At 30.8% G+C, this 21,934-nt stretch overlaps 1 long non-coding RNA gene across 1 annotated transcript; it reads left to right on the forward strand.

Moving 5' to 3' along the window:
* The first annotated feature begins 8,747 nt into the window (after positions 1–8,747).
* Positions 8,748–11,133, forward strand: LOC147382736 (uncharacterized). The gene is made up of 2 exons (XR_015173879.1): positions 8,748–9,340; positions 10,848–11,133. It is a non-coding gene; the product is annotated as an uncharacterized LOC147382736 (long non-coding RNA).
* The last annotated feature ends 10,801 nt before the right edge of the window (positions 11,134–21,934 follow it).

Below are 21,934 nucleotides of genomic sequence, written 5' to 3' on the forward strand. Positions count from 1 at the left end.
TATAAAGTTCCCATATGTCACCTGAAAAAAGAAAAAAAAAAAATAAGCATGTGATATTTAACTCAACATAAGTGATTGACATTTAACATCCCACTAAATTATAATTCATACGATGTCAATATCTTAGGGAATAAATTTATCTTATAAACATAAAATTACTTACCTTGGGTAGATCCACTCTTCTTTTTATTATGATTTTTAGGATAAATTCACTAGTCATGATCGAACTTTAGACATAATGCACATTTTCTTTTTTTCTTCCGTTAGGCCAATTCTATATTATTCTTCAATCTACCAAGATTGAGAATCTTTTCTTTTTTCCTTTTCATTTTTCTTCTACCTTTCGTATGCGAGATATTGAGATCCAAAAGTAGCATTTGGGACAATTGAACTTCGTTATTAATGGATTTTCCACTTGAATCAATTGCAGGATCTGGCATTATACAAGGTGCAAGTTTACTAAGTTTTTTATGCATTTCATCGTAATTATCTCATAATAATTTGAATCCGTCGATTGAAGATGCAGCCATACATGTTATTTTGGTACCATATTGACACAGATATGCAAGTCTCATTGACTCAGATTGTTCTTTCTCATCGCCATTGTAAATGAATCATTCACTCTGAAATTACGATTAACTTTTTTCGTCCACTTCCCAAAATAAAGTGGGATGGTATAAAATAAATGTCATAACGAAGAAAAACATTTAGAAAATGTCAACACAATATTCCCATAAATTCAAATTTCTTGCATTGGCATGTACTATTTGTATGTTTCCAAATTAAACTCAACTACAAACTCTTCGGGCACACCAAACTTTGTTTTCACAATACATAATCGATATCCACCATCTATTACTCGTTCTTCTTCAATTTTATAATTTATCATATTCACCCATTTATTATTGAATTTCTTAAACAAATTCTTGGTTTACACATTTGCCACATGTTTCAGAAGTAATTTGTTATCTTTGACGCGTTAAAATCTGTACTCTGAATGAAATCTTTTTTCCTTTCATCATTATATTCTTCTTCAAAGCTTGCTCATGCTTAATAACAAATTCCTTAAAATTTGATCTCGAAGTAACAAATCCATCAAAAAAAGAATTAGTGCTTTCACTATGTCACATAGTATTCATACTAGTAAAAAAAATATTAGGATTATAAATAGGTGTCCACAACTCTCATATTTGAAACAATTGTTGTAGCCATTCATTATGTTCTAAACCATTTTTTTCGATCACAACCTTCCACCCCTTTTCAAAATCCTCCTTAGTATATGTCATCCAAATACACTTTTGTATTTTATTCTTGAATTCAAAATTCTTAAAATATACATGTGATAACTTCTTGACGAACTTCTTTTCGATGTGCTATACACAAAGGCGATGATGCGTGTTCAAAAAATTTTTGACAATCGTATTTCTCATTACTAAATTTTGATCGGTGATTATTGATTTTAGATGTCGTCCTCCCATTATTTCTAGCCAAGTCTTAAACAACCATACGAAGGTCACCTTGTTTTCATCTTGTAAAAGTGCACCCCCAAACTGTATAGATTGCCAATGGTAGTTTACTCGAATAAAATGGGTAAATGGCATATTATACTTATTTGTACGATAAGTTGTATCGAATGTCACATCTCCAAAAGATTGATATGCCATTCGTAACCAAGCATCAACTCAAAAAAAAAAAAATTAGTTGTCCTTCCATCATTATCACATTATCAAATTATGGGTTTTCAAGATGTTTCCGTTTGAAATACATGAGTATTAACTGTGCATCTCCCCCTTCTAACTGCTTGTGTCTAACATTTCTCAAATGATTGTAACAATCCTTATTATCGAAACTAATCATATCACCACCAAGGATTGCTGAAACTTTACCAACTGATAGATTTTCTCTTTGAAATACTTCAACAAAATTTTTAACTGCTTTTGGCCTATTTTTATTTAACCTCATACTCATTCTCCTTCCTGATGTAACTATCTTGGATTATGATTATCTTTGAAGATCGTCACTTTCCATCGGATAGTATATACCTCATATATAATTCGCATTGCCCCCTGATGAAAGAGCCCTCGATTCGCGGGGTGTGCGGATACGCTTTTGATTTTTGAGGTTTGGTTCGTCTAGTTATTACGGTTTAGGAACCGAACATTGACTCTAAAAGGAAAATAATATTAATTTATGAAAGAAAATACGGGTCCGGGGATCACGTTACCGGGTTGGAAGGTGTTAGACACCAACCCCGTCTGGTAAACGTCGGTCTCTACTTTTTCCAAGAAGACTACATTGCAAAAAGACCTGAATAAATAATAAAAAAATAAGAATGAAAAATACCTAAACGATCACAACGATAATTCCCTTAGAGTTGGCAAAGAGATTCTTTGCTTGTGATTCCTTACTTCGTTTTCGTTGCTGGATCCGCTTTGGGTCTCCAAGACGAAGTATCTTCTCCTTAGATTTAAGTGTTTCCTAATTTTTGATGGATTTATGGGTGTTGTTGAAGGATTTCTGGGTGTTTTTTAAGCAAAAATTGAGGGTTGGATGATAGGTAAGGGGTTAGGACTTCAAAATTAGGATTTTGGGAAGGTTGGGAAGGCTCCATGACTTACGTTTTCTAGGATTTTCTCTTGGATACGAAAATAGGTTGTAGAGACACTTATTTATAGATTTTTTTAAGAACTTTTTAAATAGAGTTAGACTTATATTATGTTTTTTTTAGATAATTTTAGAGCTTAATTATGTTTATTTTAGATAATTTTATAGTTTAATTAGAATTTTTTTAGATAATTTTAGAGTTTAATTAAAATTCTATTAGATAGTTTTAAAGTTTAATTGAAATTCTATTAAGGTTAGAGTTTAAATTTGGTCTTATTAGATTGATTAGGATTTTGACTTAAGTCTCACTTGATTGACTAGAATTTAAGGTTTTGATTTAAGTCTTACTTGATTGACTAGATTTTATGATTTTGACTTAAATCTCACTTGATTGACTATAATTTTAATTAGAATTTCACTTTACATTAATTAATATTTTAATTATTAATTTTAAAATTTTTAATTATTAAAATTGTAAAATTATCGTTTTACCCTCGAAGAAGACTTTTTGCATTTTAAGTCATTTTTCAATGTTCCAAGATGTTTTGAAATCGATTTTTTGAAAGAAATTCAATGAGAATATTGGTTTATGTCATTTATGAAATTTTTGTACGAAATGGTTGTGAACTTTATGAGAGGTATTTTCGTAATTTTGTCAAATTTTGTAAAAATTGGAGAAATGATTTATTTGATTTCGATTTGTTGTTTTATGTGTTTGAAAGGATTTTTCTAAGCGTAATGTAGGCTCTAGAATTATTTTGATGTTAGGGGTATTTTGATAATTTGATCATTTTTTAGTGATTTTTATCATGAAGCTTCTTTTTATCTGAAAATGATGATTTCTATGTTTTTGGGGTCATATTTTCCTAGCATAGCGTGATTTCTACAATTTTGTTTGCTTGAGATATCTCATCCGAATTTCTGAAACATATCTGATAACAAAAAGAGCATTGAAATAATCATCCATCATTGGGAACCGTCGCAATCGGGTTGACGAGTTGATTAATCAGGTGAATGCAAAAATGGGGTGTCTACACCTAAAATCCACATTTAATAGTTGAAATACTCTTATTTATCTTTTTCACGATCTCGTTCCCGATTGTTACCTCAGTTTTTACCATCTTTGGTGTGTATTACCTTTGATGTGAACAAATAAATGTCATTCCGATCACCTCATTTGAATCTCGTCGTGATTTCGTAGTATCTTGAATACAAATCCAAAATCTATTTCGACACCTGTAATCTTTATAATACTTTAAGCTTTCATATTAGATTCAAAAAACATCCCGACATACGATGTTAAAGTTTTGACATTTTTATTCGAGGTTTGACAAATAATATGATCACCCTCATCTACTTCCATTGTCGAAGATCCCACAATATCATCAATAAGCATGTCACCAAAATTTTCAACTCTGATAGTATCCATAATGGACTTCTACAACTTATAAAAGACGAAGACTTGTATTTTCAAGTTCAGAAATACAAGAAATATGAAGATTTTCAATATAGAAATAAAAATTTGAAACTTTCATAAGAATTTATTTGTAATAACAAGTACATTATAATTATTCCTAAAATAAATGTATTTTAAACTCAGTAGCAACAAATCCATCTCAAAATACTTTTATCCATACTCTACTCATAAAATCCAGTTAAATTCAAATAATAGAGCAAAAAATCAGCCCATTCCAAAACCTTTTAGTCATATAAGACAAAAACTTTATCTAAAATGTTGTCTAGGATTTTGTTAAAATAACACGACCCACATTTATATATCTATATAACTTAGATGTTTTATATAAATAGTTATTTTTGTAAGTATATAAATTATATGATTTATAAATAATTATATAACTTAATTTTATAAATATATCAAAATATGAATAAATTAAAATTGAACCATAACTATTTTATTGATAAAATTGTAAAATTACATTGAGAAATTGAATACATTACATTTTATATGAAAATAAATTATAAAATTGACTAGGTTGACACCCACTCATTCTATATTTCTTATGCACAACTCGACCTAAATAAATAATGAAAAATAAAATCAAATTTGCAATTCCTCTAATAACTATTTTATTGATTGTTCTAATCATACTACTTATTATTGTTGTTATCCTCTTTCACCTAATCATCAATCATTTAAATAAATTAAAACTTCTAATGTATCCGGAACTAAATGAATTTTATATTAAGATAAGATTCTTTCACCAGCACTAAATATTGATTCTAAAACTACAGTAGACATAAGAATCGTTAGTAAATTGTGTGCTATTATAAATAGTACACGGTATTGCATATTATAATTTTTTCATCAATCCAAACATTATAAAAACTCTTATCTCCAATTTTTTGGATCAGAATCCAAATAATGTTGTAATTCGGATGCTAAATTATTATTGCTAAAAATTATAAATATTTTTTGAAAAAAATTTAAGAAAAGTAGATTTGAAACTAGAGTATGGCGATGGTACATTAGGATTAGACTTATTATTAGTAGTATTAATTAAATCATACTTTATTTAATAAAGTTTAAATAATTTTTTTTTGTATTTCAATTTCAACATCAAGATCACTACTTAAAATAAAAAAAGTTCTAAAACCTTAATTTCTATCTAAGGTTTCTTCATAAAAAAATTGTTAAGTTGTGTGGAATTTTTATTATTTAAATTCAAATTTAAAAGTTCTTTAATTTGAACTAATTGAACCTCATCATTCTAGTTATCTCTTTTGAACCTCAACGACACTTAGAAGTTGTTTGAATACGAATAGAAAATCCTTCTTGATGCTTGTAATCTTCATAATACTTCTTGACTTCTTCAATTGAATCGAAGATCATTCTCACATACGGTATATTCAACTTTGTAACATTTTTATAGGGCTCTCGCAATCAACATGTTCTCCATTATCTAGTTGGATTCTTGATGAAGGTTTCATAGTTTCACCAATAGTCACTTTCCCACACTTGTCAATGCCAATCGTATCCATGAAATATTTTCACTGATACATTAAATCACAATTAATGCATTAAAGGAAGATTTTTCTTAGTGATAATTACTCTTTGAGAGAATGAAATCTATGATACCAAATATTTGGCAGCCCATTGGATAGGCCATCAGGCAAGCCATCCTCTCGGCCATTGGACAAGCCACCCTCTCGACCATTGGACTGGTCACCCTCTCGATCATTGGGCAAGTCATAGGGTAGGTCATTAGGCAAGCCATTGGATCTCTAAAAAACGTTATAAATCGTTCAAAATCCTTGTTTTCAAAGATATTTGATTGGATTTCATTATATGGTGTTGATTCTAATTAAAAAATATTCTGAATCAATCTAGAGGTGTGCAAATTGAAACCCAAAACTCTTCTTTGGGTCTTTTCTCCTCAGCCTTCCAATCAAGTGGAAGACTCTCTTCCTCTTCCATTAGAAAAAAAATTTCAAAAAATAACCACCATCCAATTCAAAACTCACTATTTTCGAAGTGGGTATCTCGATTTTTAATCGAAATTCCTCAAAAATGAAAATTTTGAACTACCCAACAAATAAGAAAATACAGTTTTTCCTGAAATGAGTGTCTCAATTTTGATTCACTATTTTCGTAGTGGGTACCTTGATTTCTAATCGAAATTCGTCAAAAATGGGAATTTCTGAACTACCCAATTCATCAGAAAAAATTTAGTTTTTCCTGAAATGGGTGTTTAAATTTCGATTCACTATTTTTGAAGTGGGTATCTCGATTTCTAATCGAAATTCCTCAAAAATGAAAATTTTTGAACTGCCCAACAAACAAAAAAATACAATTTTTTTTTATATGAGTGTCTCGATTTCGATTCACTATTTTCGAAGTAGGTATCTGATTTCTTATCAAAATTCCTCAAAAATGAAAATTTCTAGACTACCCAACAAACTAAAAAATTCAATTTTTCCTGAACTGGGTGTCTTGATTTCGATTCACTGTTTTCGAAGTGGGCATCTCGATTTCTAATCGAAATTCCTCAAAAATGGAAATTTTTTAACTACCAAAAAAATGGGTGTCTTGATTTTGATTCAATTCATCAAAAAATTAGGATTTTTTAAACTACCCAAATCAAAAATCAGAATTTTTTTAAATAGGTACCTAGATTTGAAACAAATGCATAATGAAAATCATAATTTCTAAACTAGATTTGTATTAATTAAAATCATAATATGATAGAGAAAAGGAAGAGATAGTACTTGTCTTCGTCAAAATGGAGTTGCATCACACATGAGCGAGAGTTGCAGAGAGAAGAGTTTTGTAGTGAAAACGGTTAGTACAAGGACGAGAACGAGAAAGAATGAGAGAGAGAATTTTAGTGATAGTGTTTCAGGCGAGAGCGAGAGAGAATGAGAAAGAGAGCGAGAGCGAGAGTGAGGGTTTCAGCGATAGGGTTTGAACGATAGATAAAATGGTTAAACAATGAGAGAATATAGAACTCTTTGTTCTCTATTTCGATCGGGTTTTTATTGAACCAGGGAGGTAGCACTAAATAGGATGTTGTTGAGGGACGGCGTTGTAATTAAAGTTATAGTTTATAACTTAACCTCAACTTTGAATATTGTTCGTCCGTAACCATCATATCCAACAGTTTGAAACCGTTTGTTAATCAGTGAGCGCCGAACGCCTCCCTACTTACATAACTTATATATATTTATAAGGTAGGTTCTTTTGACAAAATCTTAGACAACCTACTAGACAAAGTATTTTGTCTTATATGGGCTAAAAGTTTCGGAATGGACTGATTTTTTGTAAGGAATTTCTATGATCCTCACAAAAAACCAGTCAATTCTGAAATTTTCAACCTTAATTTATACGTTGAAGAATCATGAACTGATAATTTTTTACCGTTAATTTGTAATTACTTTTCATGAGGTTAGAAGTTTAATTTGTGAATAAATTAAAATTGAACCATAATTCTTTTATTGATGAAATAGTAAAATTACATTGGGACATTGAATGCATTACATTTAGTATAAAAGTAAATTATAAAATTAACTAGGTTGACACTTATTCATTTGTTCTATCATATGCACAACTCAACCCAAATAAATAATAAAAAATTAAATTAAATTTATAATTCTTTTAATGATTATTTTATTGATTTTTATAATCGTACTTCTTATTATTGTTGTCCTCCTCTTTCGTCTAACTATCAATTCTTTAAATAAATTAAAAATTCTAATGCATCTGGAACTAAACGACTTTTATATTAAGATAAGATTCTTTCACCCGCACTAAATGTTAGTTCTAAAGTCACAGTAGACATATGAATCGTTAATAGATCGTGTGTTATCATAAATAATACGTGATATTCTATATTATAACATTTTCATTAATCCAAACATTATAAAAACTCTTATCCCAAATATTTACAGGATCAGAATCCAAATAATGTTGTAATTCGGATGTTGAATTATTATTGCTAAAAGTTATAAATATTCTTGACAAAAGTTTAAGAAAAGTAGATTTGAAACTTGTAAAACTCCGAATTTTTAATTCGTATCTCGAGGAAAAAATAAATAGTGGAATTTTAAAAAAATCTTGAAAGTGGGACTTAGGGTAAAACTGTGGGACCTTATTTTGATCATTTTTAATAGAATCTGACCTCATCATTAGATTCAAAATGATCGAAAAACATAGTTTAGCCTGTAAGCACGCTCAAATGCGAGTCCAAATATAAAAGTTGCAAAATCCTCGATTACCGGGTCGGACCAGGCTAAAACAGTAACTTTTTGTTGGAGTAATAATTTTTAAAATTCGATCATACCATTGATTTCATAACGAAAAATTATTCAACATAGACTATTTATTTGTCATTTTTGGAGATTAGGAAGTTGAATTATCGCCAAAAACGAAAATGACATCAAGTTTATGGGTCACGTCAGGCCAAAAATGTAAATTTTTTATGGAGACATAATTTGTAGAAATTGACTATACCATTAGATCCGGAATGAAAAATTAGGCGAAATAGAGTATTCGTTTGTCAGTTTTGGAGACCGAATGACCAAGTTATCGTCGATCAAAACAATAGGCGAAATACCGAATTCGTCCCAAATATTATATAAATAATATTAAAATTTTTCTTTTAATCTCATCTTCCCCACTCGTCCAAACAGTGCGAAAAAAAAAAAACGAAAAAAAAAAGAAATTTGTTTTTCCTCCGATTTTTCCACTTCAGATTTCTCGCAAACGGTCCACTTTCGACGATCGCCGCAGAAGAGAAAAAGGTCCGCAGCTTCGTTCTCTACAAAACCCACCCAACCTATCTTCATTTCACTTTCTATTTCACCCGATATCGTCAAAAATCAACCGTATTTGGATACGGAAATTTCAAAACTTTGACCTCGGATTTCGTCCGTTTCGGGGTCAAATCGCTTTCCGACGCAGAAGGGAGAAACGTCCGCAGCCTCATTCTCTACATAACCCAACCAAGTTCCTTTCGTTTTCTCGTCTTTTTCACCCCGTATAGTCAAAAATCAGCTGTATTTTTATACGGAAATTTTCGTAACTTCGACCTCGGTTTTCATCGATTTCGGGGTCAAACCGTCTTTCGCCGTAGAAGGGAGAAGAGACGAGCACATCGAGATCTTCGAAACCACCAAGCCAGTTTTGAAAATCAGCCGCTTCGAAGTTCGGTCCATCTCGATTACCGCGCCAATCGCCTCGATTTCCGCGCACGTGCTTCAATTCCGTCGCCTAGTGATTGTAAGGAACTCTCAATTTCTATTAGTAATCTAGATTGTGAAAATTGCATTTAGGATTTTATCGAAAAATTTGGATGTATTTTTAAAATATAGAATTATTTTGTTATTTCAAAAATTCACGCCAGAAATTGCATGTTTGATATGTTTAATTGTATTTTTAATAAATTATACGTGGGTAGGATATTTTAACGGATTATTGCCATAAATTGGGTCTTGTGCACTGCTCGGACCCTGTTTTGATATGAAATTTGTATTTTTTTTCAATATTATTGATAGAAATAAATTCTATAGTTGAAAATTGTGATTTAATATTCAATGAACTCATATTGAGTTGATGAATATCAGAAAATGGATATTTTATGAAGAGATTGAAAACTTTAAAAGTCGAAAAAAGGGAAAAAGGGGATGAAACGGTAAAATGTCAGAGTCACACCCGAGGGGTGATGTCTGCATTTTACGTTGTTGTGTTGTATGCAGGTTGGTGAACGGATATCCAGGGATAATATTATTGGTTGCATGTTTATTTCCTTTCTGTTAGCGCGAGGCGCTCCGTTATGTTATTTATTTTAGGCCGGGTGGTCACACTTGCATGGTAGGAAACTTGATATCTATTCTCAACTTTATATTGTTAATTTCTCTTTTGTTTTCAAATGAAAATAATATATATATGTAGCTATTTTGTGAGCTGTTAAAGAGTTTGTGAATGCCTGAAGGGATAGTGCGTCATATCATCCGGAGTGATGTACTATCCTGGGATGTACGGTAGGGACCACCAAACTCATACGTGGTATGGGACGCGTATGAGAGTGGAGTCACAACTGGAATCCAGGATATTCCTCTCTATCTTTACCAGTGAACTTGTAATGTAAAGGTGGTCGTATACGAATGGTTTGTATATTTGGGAATCACATGCACGCCTGATAGGCATAGACGAAGATGATTGGTCAGTGATCACTAACAATTTATAGTAGTCGAACGTTCTGACACATCGAAAAGAGACCCATTGCTTACGGTCACGTCAAACGGCCAGCCTGAGCCGGATAAATGGTCAACCAAACGTGGTAAGGGCAGCGACCGGCCACAAAATCAAGAACTAAAGCCAGAGAGAAATTGTAACATCATGTCCCGACTGGGAGCGATCCAGTCGTGAATCCCAACACTCTAATTCCAATATTCCACCATTGTGTATTATGTATCTGTTGCTTATTTTGATATATAAAATGAAATCCATATTTAATGTTTCCATTTGATCAATTAGATTTGTATAAAAAGAGAATGTTATAGTGAGTACTGTTGATTGATGTAATGTGAGTTTTAAAATGTTTAGTTGCTCATCCCTGGCTATATGTACCAGTTAATCGTAGTTTTCTTCTGTAAAACTTTGTTTATTTTAAAATGATTCAGTATGTTTATTCGTTCATGTTAGGAGAGGTTATTGGCAGAGATTGTTGCTTCCTTACTGGGTAACCATTGTTACTCACCATTTCCTTCTCCATTTTTTTTTTTAGTTTCAGATCTGAAGCTTGGCGAAACAAGTGTAGAACAAGAGCAAGGATCATCTGGTTGGTCAGATAGACAACCAGAGTCCGTCACCTGGTAAGTATTAGGGCTATACCCCCTAGTGGTGTCAGTTTCTCCAGGTAGTCTTATGGATTCTGTCTTGAGTGTTAGGAATTATGTTAGAGTGAGGAATTTTGTATAATCCTGTATATAATTTTTCTTCTTCCGCACTCTGATCTGTCGGACATTATTAGACGTATATAGGCTTCCGCTAGTATTATATTTTGTTTGTTATATGAATGATTGTATGTCGTTTATCAGGTGCAGGTTGAATCGCCTTGGAATGCTAACATAAACAGAGGAGACCATGCCGAAATTTCGAGGTGCCACCTCGTACCTTGAAATCTGACATGGGGATTTGTGTTAGCGTCCGGCGGGGCGCCTCAAAACTAGAAGATGATGATAGTACATTAGGATTAAACATATTATTAATAGTATTAATTAAATCATACTTAATTTCAAAAAGTTTATTAAGTTTAAATAATTCTTTTTTATATTTTTATATTCCAACTTTAATATCAAAATCACTACTTGAAATAAAAATAAGTTATAAAACGTTATTTTATATCTTAGGTTTCTTCATCAAGAAATGCTAAGTTATGTGAAATAATTTTTTAATATTTATTAAATTTGTAATTCATTTTTATAAAATTGTTATTATTCAAATTCAAATTTAAAAGTTCTTTAATTTGAGCTAATTGACCATAAAATTTGATGGATATAAAATATTTTGTCTTGAATTTTTTTTTGTAATTTTGACAAAATTTTAAAAATAATCACAAGTATTAGATATATTATTCAAATTATTTCTTCTAATTTGTCACATTATGTATTTTTTTTCTAAAAATATTTTTATTTAATTTTATAGCGAACTGCATGTTGTAACTTATAATAGGTAGAATTTCTTCGATGTAATGCATCTAATAGGTGGTAAATCAAATAATACACAATTTTTTATCAAATCATTTTTTTTTAATATGAGATATTTTTATTTTTTAGTATTTTTAAAAATATTATTAATACACTTAATATCATTTTGTATTATTAAATTTAAAATATGTGCTGCCCAACGAACATGTAATAATTATTTTAAAATTTCTTTGTCAAATAAAACATCGTCTAGGTAAGTTATGGCCACATTGTTACTACTAGCATTATTTAATATAATTGTAAATATTTTGTTAGTAATTTCATAGCTTAATAAAATATTTTGTAAAACTTCAAAATTTACAAAGCCATCATGTTTTGCATTTAATAAAGAAAAAGATATAATTCTTTTATATAAATTTTAATTTTTATTTATAAAATGTGTTGTGATACACCTATACGATATACCTTAAATTGAATTCTATAAATTAGAAATTAAACATATTTTGCTAGGTACATTTTGTAATAAATTTTTAATTTTTATTATTTTATTTTTAAATATTTTCATTATGTTTCTTTTCAATCCATTTCTAGAACTACTTTCAAAATTAAAAAAAAATATATGCTTTTTGAATATATTTTTTCAATTACTAAAAATGACATTTCTTCTATAATAAAAAATTTAATGATTTTTCATCAGGCACTTTCGGCCTTATATAATCAGGTGTTTACTTCTTTGGTAATGGATTGACTAAATATATTTTAATTAATATAAGGTTGTTGTCTTTTTGTAAATATGTTTTTTATGTGTTTATTTATTGTGCTCGTTCTAATAGATTTACCAGAATAAGTTAAAACTTTATTGCAATAATTGAATTTTACCTTTTTCATTTTAGTTTTATTCAGATTTACAATATCTATTAATGTAAAATATAGTCATATATTAGATTAAAATATTTTCGATTTTTTTTAGGTATATTATGGTCATGAATAGAGACTTTGGACTCATTATTAGCCTTGTCATGCACTGAAATCCCAACACAAATCCCTATGACTTGTTAGTTAGAATCTCAATGTGTGAGGTAAATATTCACACAACCTGATAAAACAATCATATATAATATTACTATGAAATGAAACAATACACAACGAAATCTATACTAGATAATCTCAAATTAAAGTAAAGCGAAAGTTAATCATCATCAAATAATTACATCAAATTTATAACATCATAACCATCTCCCAAATACAACCTCTCAAAAAAAATATACATCAAGTCCCACAAAATGAATTACAACACACCCACTAAACCACTAAGATAATTCTCAAGTTGACGAAGGCTGCAGATCATCGACAAACCCTCAATAGGGGAACTCTGCGAATAATTCCTCATAAGTAAGACTTCTCAAAAGCTGAACAATCTGAAAGGTGGAGGGTAGGGTGAGTAATAAGAGAATGTTACTCAGCAGGATGAACATTGTTCTAACAACGAGTTATACATGCATGAATAATTATCTAACCAGTTAAATAATACAGGTTTTCATAATATAACATACGATAAATATCTAAGCATACTCAGTAAATAATTGTAAATAACTTCAATCTATCATTTAAAGTAACATATATATATTTGAAATGTAAAACATCTATCAATATTACAAAATAAGCAAATACATAATAAGAACACGACGGTGTAGTCGACAAAAGAGTAGAGGAACACGCTGATACAACGGCCTTGGCATGGCAATTCGATATTTCAAACTCCAAATCTGATGTGAAATCTCATCGTTAAAATCTGATTTTGTGGTCGATTGGCATATCATACATTTGGGATCGTTTATTCGGCTCAGACGGACCGTTGGCCAATAACTTGATACTGAGTTCACTTACGGTGAAGCCTACCATTTGACGATTACAAACTAACAGTGATCACTAACTGGTCCAAGAGACCCCTCGCGTCAAAACCTATCAAGAGGTAATACATGTAAATCCCGCATATCTCTACACTATACAGAGATCGACTTTACACACAACGTTTTCTAGAAAAAAAAAGTAAGAGAAATTTTCGAATTTTATAAGTTGTAATATGCTTTAATGTATCCCATACTACCAAAGAGCATATGACATCTAGTGTTATCTTAGTTTGATCTGTCACTTCCAGAAATATAGTAACACATCACTCTTTTTAGATTTTCTACAACTCTTTTCTAGTAACAAAATAGTTTTCATATTATAATACGTACTAGTTTCTTTTATATCGAAAATACAAGTAAGGTTCAGTAGTGTCTTTCAGCGATATCCATATGTTTTTCCATCAATCAATCATTCCATACATCTATTCATCTATCATGTTTTATGTGGCATGGCCATTACGTAAAATTGGAGGCATTGTCTCATCAATCAGTCAAGAACATACATTTTCTCTATCCATCCATCAATTAATTGATCAATCCATCGTCTAATTTCCTATATATCTATAAAAGTATTTTTACTTTTAAAGTTATTTGAAATTCATAGAGCATTAATCAATTCATTCGATAGTTTTGGTTGAGTAGAAAAACTCAGAAAAACATGATAAAGTCATAAGACGTAAAAATTGGAAAAATTGTTAAAATTTGACTAAGTGTTGAAAAAGGTAAATTTTCAAAGTTTTCAAAATTAGAAATGAGTTTTTGAATATGAAAACCCTCGACAACATGAGAACACAAAAAATATCGCATTTTGAAAATCGAACGAAAACATCGAAATTTTTGTTTTATTCTTGAAACCAAAAATTGCATTTTGATATGATAATATTTGGATCTCAAAATCATCTCCAAAATTTCCAAATGGGGGGTAAAATTATAATTTCATTAAAGAACTTAGAGTTTAAATAAAGAGGACATTTACTTAAATATTTTTAATGAAATAAAGAGTGAAAATCATGTATATGTTGTGGAGAGAACAAAACTGAAAAAAAATTTCAGTTTCTAATTTTTTTTTGGGTCTGACGGTGGAGACATGAATGGTTGACGGTGGCGCCGTCAACAAGTAGGAGGCTCATAACAGTTTCATCGATTTTCAAATTTTTTTTACCGAAATCAAACCCAAACATCATCGATTTAATTCTCAAATATAATACAACTTATAAACACTTAAAACACATCAAATAACCCAAAATCTATCGATAATAGTTACGCAAACATAATTATATCCATTCAAACATGTTCAAATCTAACGAATTACTGAAAAATTGGAAGAACAATCGTAATTTAATGGATAAACATAATTTTCTATGAAATTATTGTATAACTAGGAGGTAAAAGGGAAGACATCCTACTTGTATAGTTTTCTATGGTTGCTTGGAGGTGAAGAGACAACATGAAAATCAAGGTTGGATGGTTTTTGATGTAAAATGGTCGGTGGCCGCATATACCTTGATGATGGCACTCTCTCTTCCTTCTACGATGGATAATGAACCTTTCTCGAGGTAGATGAAATTCCACGTGAAGTGTATCGAAACCCACTCATTGATTTATGATGGAAAACGGGAAAAAAGAAGAAAAGCTATTATTAAAGATCATGGAGATGTAGAGCTTGTCGATGCCAACAACTTCTTCTTTGTCGAGACTCAATGATGACTCGTTAGTGACGGATCGTGATGAAAAAGGGTTGAAACCCTTAGAGGTTTGGTCGATTGGGATTTTAGGTTTCTAGAAAGAAAAGAATGAAATAAAAGAATGGTTTTATTATTTTATATAAGGGTTGGAGAGGCATACTTGGTATTTCTCCACTGTTTTTATTTTTGACTATAACTTAATTTCCCGGGCTCGAAAATCAATGAATGAATATTTTATTCTTTATAATTTTTCATTATGAACCTAATGGTGTGATCAGATTTTTCAAATTCCTATTTTAACGAAAATTTATCATTTTTTATCCCACTTGACACGAAATTCAAGAATTTTATAACTTTTTCGTTTGAACACAAATTCGAGCATGCTTACAGGTTAAAATATTTTTTTCGACCAATTTGAATCCAATGGCAAAAACAAATTTTGTTAAAAATGAGTATAACAAACTTCGAGTATTTACCTTAAGTCCCTCTATCATAATTTTTTTTTTAAAATTTCAATATTTGGTTTCCTTAAGTTACGAATTAGAAACTTGGGGTATTACAAGCCTCGTAAGTAAATGAATTAAAATCATTATTAAAAATAGGGATTTGGTTAGGAGAAATATTATCATCATAATTTTGAAAATCTTGATTATTAAAACTTCGAGGATCTATTATATAAAAAATTAAACTCTAAAATAAAAAATAATAGAGATTGATTTCTTCACTTGAGAAGTAGAAAAAAAAAAAAAAGTGGGAGAAAAAGAGATTACTAATAATATAAACAAAAATTAGAATCACTGCATCTTAATTTCAGAAATTTTGATTTTGATCGATTGATCTTGTCACGTGTCGATTTGACTAGTTTTCAAATTCTCACGTTGGTCATGTAGAAAAATTTCTTCAACTTTGAATTCTGACTTTATAAGTATTGGCTTGTTTTTTTTTTTTTTTTTTTGTTGTTGATAAGAAGGGTATCTGGGCCAGCTTACGCGCACCAACTATTCCCTCTTCCCTAAACAAGGCTTGTGAAATAAGGTTTTAATCCCGCAGTCCGTATTTGCTTGTTGAGCATTCCTTGATGATGACTTGATCTTGATCACTTGATGTACTTGAGCCAAAATGATGACTTGATGATCTTAATTTAATAAAATCGAGAGCAAATACCAATTTAATAATAGAGAAACTTTAAAGAGATTGAGAAAATTACTATTAAATTATGAAAATAAATTAAAAAGTCAGAGATTTAGAGGGATTAGAAAGAATTAGAGAGATTGAGATATTTTTAAAGTGTTGAGAGTAATAAATTATTTAGAAAGATATGTGTAGACACCACATTTTTTACATCCACCTAATCCGATAATTCGACACCTGGTCGCGGTGGATTCCTAATAATGAACGTAAAATATGCGAATAACTCGAAAACTTGTAAAAGATTATCTTCCGACCCGCTTCATTTCTTCATCTCTTCCTTAGTATGCTCAACGTAGAAATTACACAGCTTAGGATCGTTACATTTTACATCCGATTAGGCTTAGGTTCACCACGTATTTCGATGACCTATAGACCTGTTACATTAGAAAAATGGGACATCGTAACTTAGAAATAATCACATTAGAACACAAAAGAAGTCACTCATCGAAATTCATAAAAATCGACAAGATGATCAAAATACCCTTGAAATTTGGAACACATCTAGAAATCCTCACGATTAGGAAAACTGAAATTTCATATGAAATGACGAATTTCTACATAAAATGACAAGATTTTCACATAATATGATAATTTTCATGACATGGAATAACACCAATCGATCACATAAAATAATGATATTCATTACATGGAATAACCCTTATTGATCACGATGAGACAATAAAATTAAAATTTTAATTAAGAAATTGGATATTGAATTCTCATCGATTAAAATTAAAATTTTACTTAATACACCTCAATGTGAAAATGAAATGTTGAATTGAATAAAAGGTGGGTGTTAATAGTATTTTTTAAATTAGATCTTAGGATTTGTTATCCACAAATCATAAAATCATTATCACCTTATAATCAAAAATCCAAATTAAACTTAAAGAAATGTCAACTAGTCGATTGAACTAATTGTCAACTAATTGAATCAACCTCAATAAACTTATTGAGCCATAAAAGCCAATCATTTAAGGACCAATTGATCAAGGCCATTTACCCATCAACATTCGATTTAAATGTTTTAACCAATCTTAAAGAAATGTCAACTAATCGATTGAACTAATTGTCTACTAATTGAATCAACCCCAATAGACTTATCGAGCCATAAAAGCCAATCATTTAAGGATTAATTGATTGAGACCATTTACCCATCAACATTCGATTTAAATGTTTTAACCAATCTAAAAAAACAAACTTATTAATAAATATTCAAATCAATCTTAAAAACCAATATAAAATCGAGTCATTAATTAAACCATGAATTGGAATCAACTAATTAGGCGAAAATATTAGGAGGTGCTTTAATTCAAAATATCCGAGATCCATAGGATCTAAACCCTTATCTCACACGTTTTCTTTCATTTGACCAAGAAGTTTCCAAAATGTTTTTGTTTTTTAAACAAAAACATATATAAGGGCATCGATAGACCCTTTGTGAGGAGGACTCTCAGACTCTCTTTCTCTCTCACGTCCACTCTCACCCCTTCTCCACTCTTTTTGGACAATAAGATCATAAAAGGAGAAGTTGAAGAAGAAGAAGAAGAAGAAGCCGAAGCATCCCTTCCATCCTCTTCTCTTCCCTTGGCACGAATCCAACCAAGCCATCATTCCTCTTCCATTCGCAAAAACCTAGTTGGGGCAGCCATCTCCTCCTTTTTCTCATTTTTTTTGTTCAGCCCAGACAAACCAACAACTAACTTCTTCCTCATCTATACTTCCCCACTTCTTTTAATACCCCACTAGCCAACCTCCTCTTCTTCTATTCTTTCAACCCCCAACCAACAGTCGAACCTCCTTCTTCTCTCTTCTCTATTTTTCTCACGTCTGATAGTATCATCTTTGTCTTCTTTGCTTTTTTATTTATTTATCACATAGCGGTCCAAAAATCATCCCTGCACTCTCTTAAGTCTACTTGCACGACCTATACAACCACAACAACCTCTCTTTGCTTTATTATTTGACTTGATCAACACCATAATACTCATTTACATCCCTTCCTTTCTCTCTATCCAATCGTGCCCACCTTGCTCTCACAAGTTCTCGATTGGTTCACACTTGAAAGAATTATATCGCGGCACACCTCCACCATTCAAGGTAAGTTCAATTTTTTTTAGTTGGTTTTTTTTTTTTTTTTCTCTCTTCCTTTATCTTTTTTGTTAGTTGTTTGTTCTTCTTTTTCCCTTTTAGACCATTGCATGAATAGTCTTCTAGGTTTTATTTAATCTGATAAGTTTTTTTTTATATATGATCAATAATGATTTTTTTATATATATTTTGTCCTTATGATCGAAGTATGTCTTGTGTTACATGATAAAATCTCATTGATGATACCAATTCGTCCCTAGATTATTATCATGATAATTTGTTCTAATATGGTGAGACTGAAAGCATTCAAGAAATACCTTTATATGATTTAGTGTTAGTGTCAATATTTAACCAATTTGATAGATTATACACACGTGTTATGAATTTTTATCAAGTTGAAAATTATTGATGGATATGAATTCTTAATCCATTTCAGGAAAATCAGTTGTATATATGAATATTTCCAATTTGGTAATTTTTTTATGAACATGATATTTTTATTGATTTGACAATCATTGATACATTTGAGTTTTACTAATTTGAAAAATCATTGATACATACAAATTTTACCAATTTGAAAATCATTGATACATTTGAGTTTTACTAATTTGAAAAATCATTGATACATACAAATTTTACCAATTTGAAAATCATTGATGCATGTGATATTATTTTACTAATTTGAAAATTAGTTTATGCATTCTTACCAATTAGGAAATCATTTTATGCATGTCATGAATTATTTTACCAAATTGAAAAATAATTTTATATGTGATGATTTTTTCGGAAAATTGATTCTTATGCGATAATTTTATTATTTTACTAATTTGAAAACTTAATCATGCACATTGAATTTTACTTTGGTAAATTTTACCACATGAACCTTAGGGTATTATACATGATTTAGGCTTTGTCAAATTATTTATTTCTCCTTTGTGTACGAAATTTGAAGAATTGTGTAGTATTTGAAGAAATCTCAGTTGTACGATTCATTGGACCAATTTGACTTGAAATGATGATTGGACCCTAACCTTGACCTTAGTCTTCTTTCCTTGATCCTAGGATAGTTTTGGATCGTAGTAGAGATCAATCACCTCGATTGAGCGGGTTCGGTGCCTAACACCTTCTGAAACCCATAACTTGATCCCTTGCCCATGTCTTTTACTGGTGGATCACTCTAGATCCATTTGGATTTATTTGATTCCTAGACCTAAATTAGGTGGCGACTCCCCATTCTCAGAAAATTCTCAATTTCATACCACGAGATACTTTTTTATTTCACCACAAAAAGTGTCGAGACATTTTCAATGTAGGGTATTTATAAAGTTATGAAAATTTTGAAATCCCCCCCGCCCCCCACACAACGAATTTAAAATAATCATAAATCCGTTTGTGGGGGGGGGGGAGATTTTCAATTTTTCGAAATATCGATTTTCGGGTTAGGTTGATAATTGGGAAAAGGGGGGATTAAAAAATATTTAAATTTTTTGAATTTTCAGGTTTTATCGGTTGGTGTTTGATTTCGGGTTTGATTCGGTTTGGGAAGATGAAACCCAGACTCGAACTGATATCTATCAATTTTGGTTCGGTCTTTTTTTTTTCTCTCCGATTTTTGGTTCGAGTTTCGGGTAAAATGTACAACCTTAGTCGGGATCATGTGTTTTCTCAAAAGTCATTATTCATGAGTCAACGTATTTCAACACTTTATTAGTTTATATTTATATTCAAATAATTATATATATATATATATGGGTCGGGTTCCTGCAACACACATTGCGACACACATATAGACAACGTGTTTGTCCTATATGGGCAAAAATGTTTGGAATGGGCTGATTTTTTGTGAGGATGATCTCTGTGATGAGGGGATCATCCTGGCAAAAAATCATCCCATTCCAAAACTTGTAACCCCATCAAAATTGATTTACAAAAATTGGACGGTCTATAATTTTTCAACAAAAATTGGACGGTCTAGAAGTTTCATAATGAGCTGATTTTTGGCAAGGATGATCTCCTCACCACAGAGATCATCCTCACAAAAAATCAGCCCATTCCAAACATTTTTTCCCATATAAGACAAAACGCGTGTCTCTATGTGTGTTGAAATGGTTGTCGTTTGAACCTGACCCTATATATATATATATATAGGGAAATGTTCAACACCCTAAGCTTTACCCTACACTTTAACAAATGTGTTTTGTCCTACATGGGTTAGAAGTTTTGGAATGGACTGATTTTTGGTGAGGATGATCTCTATGATTAGAAGATCATCCTCACTAAAAATCAGCTCATTTCGAATTTTTTAGCCCTATGTTTACAAGTTGAAAAATCGTAGACCGTCCATTTTTTGTAAATCATTTTTAATGGGGTTAGAAATTTTGGAATGAGCTGATTTTTGGTGAGGATGATCTCCTCACCATAGAGATCATCCTCACCAAAAAGCAGCCTATTCCAAAACTTCTAACCCATGTAGGACCAAAAAACGTTTGTTAAAGTGTAGGGTAAAACTTTGGGTGGGGAACGGGACCCATATATATATACACGAGAAGGTTCTTAGTCAAGATCAAAATAATTAATTTTTATCAAAAATGAAAAAAATCCAATTGACTTGGTCAAATTTTATTGACTTGATTAATCAATGTTGAATCTCAAACATGTCGATGTGAATTGTGAAAGGTGGTACAGGTTCATTGTATTCCACAAAAATCGTGATAGTTTGACGCTCCTTATTCATACTCTTTTTGTAAGCTCCCTTCACAGAACCATATATTTATTGTTTTGGGATACACAAGCACATATACTTACGATTTTGTACGATTCTGTGAAGGGAGTGTACGAAAAAAGAGCGTCAAATTATCACAACTCATTCCAAAAATATGGTACTAATCTTACCACCAATTAGTTTGCTTCCTAGTGGCTCACGATTTGGCCTAAAAATGAATTTAGTAACATTAGTTCGACCTGCTCCAAGCGTAACAACCGCCATCAACTACATGCGTTTTGACCTACTCACCACAGCCATTTGAGACCAAAATTCCATTGTAACTTAAGCTCGCATCAATCTGTCCAAATTGAAAAACAAACATAAAATAGTACTATACAAGTGAATTACTTGTCGTAGTGATAAGTTGACGATTGGAATGTTGCCATCTGACATTTGAATACCCTAGTAGGTGGCACGTTTAAATGCACATGTATTACAAATATTTATTTATTTATTGTATAAGGGTTCAGTTATCAATTTGAACTGGATCAAGTTGCACCCCTAATTACAACACATCTTGGGGT

Source organism: Akebia trifoliata, chromosome 16 (genome assembly GCF_017979445.1).
Source record: "Akebia trifoliata isolate Shusen 1 chromosome 16, ASM1797944v1, whole genome shotgun sequence".
Classification (NCBI taxonomy): domain Eukaryota; kingdom Viridiplantae; phylum Streptophyta; class Magnoliopsida; order Ranunculales; family Lardizabalaceae; genus Akebia; species Akebia trifoliata.